The 6,476-nt window shown below is 31.9% G+C and overlaps 1 long non-coding RNA gene across 1 annotated transcript; it reads left to right on the forward strand.

Annotated features, from left to right (window-relative positions):
• Positions 1–1,167: 1,167 nt before the first annotated feature.
• Positions 1,168–4,824, forward strand: LOC114307930 (uncharacterized). Its single transcript, XR_003645289.2, has 4 exons — positions 1,168–1,381; positions 1,501–1,579; positions 1,752–1,969; positions 4,444–4,824. It is a non-coding gene; the product is annotated as an uncharacterized LOC114307930 (long non-coding RNA).
• The last annotated feature ends 1,652 nt before the right edge of the window (positions 4,825–6,476 follow it).

Consider the following 6,476-nt stretch of genomic DNA (forward strand, 5'->3'; position numbering starts at 1 on the left):
AAGGCCGTGCCATGATGCTCTTAATCTGAAAATAATTAATAATCACGTGCATTTAGTGTTGGTTAATTTGATTCATAAAAGAGTGAGATTCTTTATAGGTCAATAAGCTCAGTGAGTTGGGTGATCACTCTATGTGTATGGTGGATTGATTATTGACAGAATCCACGTCCCGGTTTAGGAATTGATAATACACCTTTGAAGAAGCATATAAGTTTTGATTATGTTAAACCCTGCAGGTGGATTTTGTATCCAACTTATCAAATAAGTTAAGTAGAAGGTCTGTAGGAAATATTAAGAAGTCAATTAAATTAATTGTTAGTAATTTATTTAATTGACGGGTATTAGTAATCTTAACGTGGAGAAATAAATAAGTATTTAATAATGTGGAGCTTGAAATATAATTTGGAGATTAAGATGAAGTGCAATTATAATTCTTTAGTGGTATGAATTATAATTTATAAAATTAGGAATTATAATTCAGGTTGAATTAAGTTTTCCTAATTCCATAAGGAGTCCTAATCCTAATCCTAATCTAATCCTAATGGTTCTTGCTGTAGCCTATATATATGTGTGTCATTGTAGCTCTCTAAAGACATAATTTTTCAAGGTTTAGAGAGAAAGGATGTTCACGTTTTTTAGCCCACACTCAGTTCATGATCAAGCATAAGGAAAGAATCACTATAACAATTTACACTTTTGGTGACCAACTTTGGTGACTAAAAGACTTTTAGTTGCCAAATGTGCAATTTTTGGTGACTAAAAATTATTTTGGTCGACGTTGGTTAGGGTTTAGCTACTAAATCTTTTTAGTCAAGGTACGTTATCTATTGGCAACTAAAAAATATAATTGCTAAATATGTCATAATAGGTGACTAAAAAAAATATTAGTCGGCGTAGTCTAGTTTTTAGACTACTAAAAATTGCTTTAGTCTGGGTAGACTAATTTTTGCCAACTAAAAAATATTTAGTCGCCAAATAATAGCCATAATTTTACTATTAGTCTTTGACTACCAAAAAATTAGTCGCCAAATTACTACTTTTGGCGACTAAAAAATATCTAGTCACCGTTAGTTAAGGTTTTAGCTGCTAAATAATTTAATCAATATAAATTAACATTTTCCGACAAAACAAAAATTATTTTAGTCGCCAAATCGTCTACAAAATTTTCAGTGGAAAAAAATTGAGATTGGCATCCAAATTTGAGATCATTCTTTTCTCTCTCTCTCTCTCTCTCTCACTCTCACTCTCACTCTCACTCTCACTCACTCATTGACACACACACGCACACACAGAATTAGTCGCCACCAAACCTCACCTAACCTCACCACTGTTGCTCACTATGTGTTGCACATCGCCACTACCACCGCCGCAATACAAACAGGTTCATTCTCTTTGTCCCTCTCTCTCTCTCTCTCTCTTCTTCTTCTTCTTCTATTTCCCCATTTCTCACTCTTGCTCTAGGGTTTTATATGATTTATTGAGTTGAATTTATTGTTTTAGTAATCTACTCCCTCAATATCGACATTGATTCCAATGCAAATGACAACAAAGATTTCATTCTCAATCAGGATTTCTTTTGGTAACTCCTAATTCCTTATTCCTCAGATCCGATTTCAAACCAGAGGGTTCTAATAGACATTATGCTGCCATTTTTGTAACCTATCTATAACTATTATATAAAAGAACAAAAGCATACACATCAATTGAATATAACGCTATGTTATTGTCCATTTCACCCTTCTTGTGCAAAGAGGATATCAGTTGAACCAGGTGGCTATCTTGTTCGCACCGTTTGAAGATTGATGGTTGATCCTAGAAATTTCCTATTCGGTGTGTCCTATTGGAACGAAATCATCAGCCACTGCTCTCACTGTGGCCTATTAAGAGAGGAAATCATCGGAGGTACAAAGCCTACACCAACTCCCCGCTTCATCACCATCGTCGTCGTGCTGCCGAAATAAAGATACAGGTACTTTGTAACCACCTCTGTATGTTTTTGATGTGTAATCTTCTGGCTTCTTGTTTGTCTTATATTGGGATATGGATTAGTGCAATAGACAAATTATGTACACTATATGCTTGACAAAATGCCTGACTAACTGTCTGATTAAGCCGAACCCAATTTATAAACCAACAAATTAATGGGTCTCAATAACTTAAATTCTGCCTATTATTTGATGGTCAAAGTACCAGAACATTCTGATGAATTCACAACTTCAGATATCTAGAACTCGAAAGGGTTTCAAGGTTAAAGGTTATTTAAAGCAAAAGATACTTTTTTCAATATGGGTTTTGAATTTTGAAACCAAAATTGGATTCGGACAGATAAGAAAGTTATTTTCTTTGTTTCTTGGAAGCTAGCAGAAACCACCAAAAAACATTAAATTCACTAACAACTTCCCAAAAAGAAACACCGAAGAACAATATAGAACCAAAAACAGATTGAAGAAAACTAAAGCACTTGTTGTAGAATTAAAATTTGGAAATTATGAGATTATGTATATATATGTCTATATACAAATAAACCTACCAAACCCAGATTATATTGAATTAGAAAGAACAAGGAAATATGGAAGTCATAATAAATGATAATTCAAAAGTGCTTAAATATAGTTTACCCACAAGAAAACAAAATGAACAGATTGTTATAATAATTGAGAGAAAGCCCTGAACAGAAAAATCATATAAAAAAAGGATTAAACTTTGAGTTTTTATTGGTATAGACCCACGAGAGATAACTTATTTTGTTAATATGCATTGTTGCTTATTCTTTGCGATTATGAGATGCCAAGTGATGTTTACATATGATTTACTAAAATGACATATTGCCAATTATAGATTGTCAAGATCTTACATATGATTTACTAAAATTACATATTGTCAATTACAGATTGTCAAGATCTTAAAATTCGTAATCTCTTTCTACTTGTTCATCGCATGTCCTTAAGAGCAGGCCCTAAGATGCCTTAATTGTGAATATATTTTTATAATGCTATTGAAGATATGCTCATCCTATCACCAAATTTGCACAAATAACAACAAAAACAATAAGGAGTTGAAAAAGATAGAGTTATCGTGTCAAAAAATTCAATTACTAGTAGTGAACTTAATATGAAAACTAAAACAAATGGAATCACCAAACATTTTAGCATTCACAATTGCGGCAACAAGAGTTATATACATACAATTACTATTGCCAACCGAATATAGACGGTTATAAATATCCAAATTCCAGCAAGCTTTCAATTATGGTGTCTAATGGTTTAAGTGTACATGTGGTGGTGGGTTTTTTGTTTTCTCACTTGGAATGTTTTTCTCTCTAACAATAATAGCAGCCTACTAAAAGCATCATTAGGCATGGAGAAGCCTTCTATTTCTTATTTTGAGACACGCACATGCACACACAAAGCCCCACACACATTGCCACCTTACTATACCACTATCAACCAAAAGTTTTTTATGGCATGCAATTTTTTAAATTTATTTTTCTTGTTCTTCTTACATGGAAATTGCATCTTTCTCAAAGTTTTTGCATCTTTTTGATGGCATGCTATTTGGTTATCTAGGCCTTGAAATTTTGTGCCAAATGACTTTGCATTAGTCTATATATATCATTTTATCGTTGAATTTGAGAATTTAATAACTCTTTAATTCTTTGTCTTTAACAATCAATTCTATACATATCCCAACTTCCTAAATTATGTCTGTGCTTATGGTTCACTGATTGCGAATTAGCCAATAGTGATAGCTTTTTGGTGCTTCTGTTTTTTTTTTCCTCAGGTTTTTTGTTTTATATCTAACTTCTAGATTTTGTGATTCCATTTATATAGAGCCAATTCCAACAAAAAGGTACAAGATTAAGTGGATTGAAATTGAATAATGATGCAAATTCTAAAAATGCTTTTATTGAATTGTTGAAAATATATTGTATACATAACAGGAATAAAATGGTTATCATATAAAACTACCATGTTGCTTTCATTGTACAGTGATGGTTAATATCACAGGTTGTACTGATTAGAGACCACAATAGCTTAATTTAATGGTGCTTCTTGATCAATATAAGTCATTCCTTTCTCGAAATATAATGCTTAAAAAATAGTTGATTGTGCAATGTTTTTTAATCCCAGGTAAGTTGGGATTTGAACAGATTACCATAAAATTTCATATTTCTGACATCTTTCTCGTTTGAAACTTCCTAGCGTCTCATCAGTGTGGTAATAATTATACTTGGTGCACTGGTAGTAGGAGCTCAGAGACATGTCATTTGACTCCTACAACTATGCTATTGTTTTTATATCGAATATTTGCACAACAATATATCTTGCTTCTGTAGCTCGCATTGGTACATTTATTTATTTATTTTTAAAACATCTTTCCATTTCTCATTGATATGTGAGGTATTGCATATCTTATGCTGATATGTTTTCTCAATCTTCTCAGGAAAGTTGAGTGGCCTCAATAGTTTTGGCCTCATGTGGTGCAATGGTAAGATGATTGGTCTCCGACAAAATCACATCTTTCGAATTCTAAATCTTTCTACAGAAAATGAAATTTACTGGCCTCTTTAAGCTTAAATAACTTAGTCCTACAACTGTCTATTTAATTGAAATTTTTGAAGGTCTATGGACCGATTACCATGGTAATTTGTACCATGCAAAATGGCCATCTAGTATGGTAGTGAATATATTTTTTATGTACGGAGGACATGGTTTTCATATGATTTTCTGTTTTGTATCGAATTATTATTTTAGGTTGGAAATACTTGGTTTGTATGGAATTTGACATTAAAAATTATTCCTTTCTGGATGCTTGTAAGTGAAATGGATGTAGATTGTGTAATGGTTGATAATATATGTATTGTTTTGTTTATATATATGGTAAAAGTTGCACGGAATACATGTTGTGGACAAATTATTAAAAAAAAAAAACCATAAAATAATGTTTTTGACGACTAAACAATTGGTAGCTAAAAAGAAAGTAAATATTTTTAGCCACTAAATAGTTAGTAGCTAGAAATAAATAAAATGAAAACAAATCTTTGGATGACTAAATATTTAGTAGCCATAAAAAAAGTATACTTTAGGCGAGTCCTCAAACAATACTCGTTCGTTTCCTTGCACTAAAATAACTATGCCCTAAAGTTACACCCACTTACACACTCACCACATAGTTAACATTCATGAATATTCACACAAGTTATATATTGATAGGTAAATCCAAAAAAAAAAAAAAAAAAAAAAACAAGACTTTTTTTCAGTTGGAAATTGGAAGGTGATGTTGCGCTTTTGTAGGTGTACCACCACATCGATGATTCAAATCATTCAATGTTTATGACTCGTCAAATACTGTATTCTTGTAAAAAAATATGTTGATTGAAAATAACTAGCCATTTAATTAGATTACAATAATTTATTTTTAAAATCATACTTACTATTGACACAAATGTGATATCCAATTAGCATGATTTTTTGACAAAGAATGAAATACTTGACGAGTCCTACACATTGAATGATTCTAATCATTCGATGTGGACTCTGTGGTGGGCCACAGTGGCCCAACAGTAGCATTGAATCTGATATGGACTGGAGAGAACTCCCTTCCCTAAAGAAAATCTTAGTCCATACTATTTGTTGGCTTATTTTTCCTACGAAGGAAAATACCATAAATGCGAGCGTGCCAGCAAGGATTGAAAAATCCTTAAAGATTAAATTCAAGCCAATTATCAAGCAATTGTATTGACAGTTCTTTTACCTCAATGAAGAGGACTTCAAAATTGCCAAGTGTAGAGAAAAGAAAAATTAAAAGAAAAATGAGGGATACGGAGAAAGACGATTGAGTGAACAATCAAACTAACCATTAATTCACTTCTACTCCTATGCTTCGAAAATGAAGTGCATAAAATAAAGTGTAGAAAATTAAATGACACACACACACCAAAAAAAAAAAAAAAATTGTCTTTGATTTGAGTTATAGATCTCTTACAATATAACCATGAATGGTTATTTATAGGCAAACATTTGTAGAAAAAAAACTACCTAATAACTACCATATCCTTCCATGTCCCACACATCATACTCTATGATCTTCCACTTCATCTCTATACCTCCATAACTTCTTTCAATCTCCAATTCATGCTCCATGTTCTCCACTTTGTCCTTTATCATCTTTTCACATGTGTTTAATGATTCATAACTTCTCATAACCTTCAAATGAGTAGGAGAGTGCTACATGTCTTGTAATTATATAGATAATAATTAATAATAAATTATTTATTTATGGTGCAAACATTACCCTCCGCAATTCTTTCAGAATGACGAACCTCGAATTCATGAGGAGTTGTACATCAATTTAGACCATATTTGGCAATTAATTAATGTATTTGAAGGGAGACACGCATTTGAAGGTTCTTTTAACATGATTCAATTTTGTTAAAAAAAAAAAAAGAACCAAAATCGTACTCCAAAGGTGCTCGT

This window comes from Camellia sinensis, chromosome 11, assembly GCF_055761805.1.
Source record: "Camellia sinensis isolate YWXY chromosome 11, ASM5576180v1, whole genome shotgun sequence".
In the NCBI taxonomy this organism is placed as follows: Eukaryota; Viridiplantae; Streptophyta; class Magnoliopsida; order Ericales; family Theaceae; genus Camellia; species Camellia sinensis.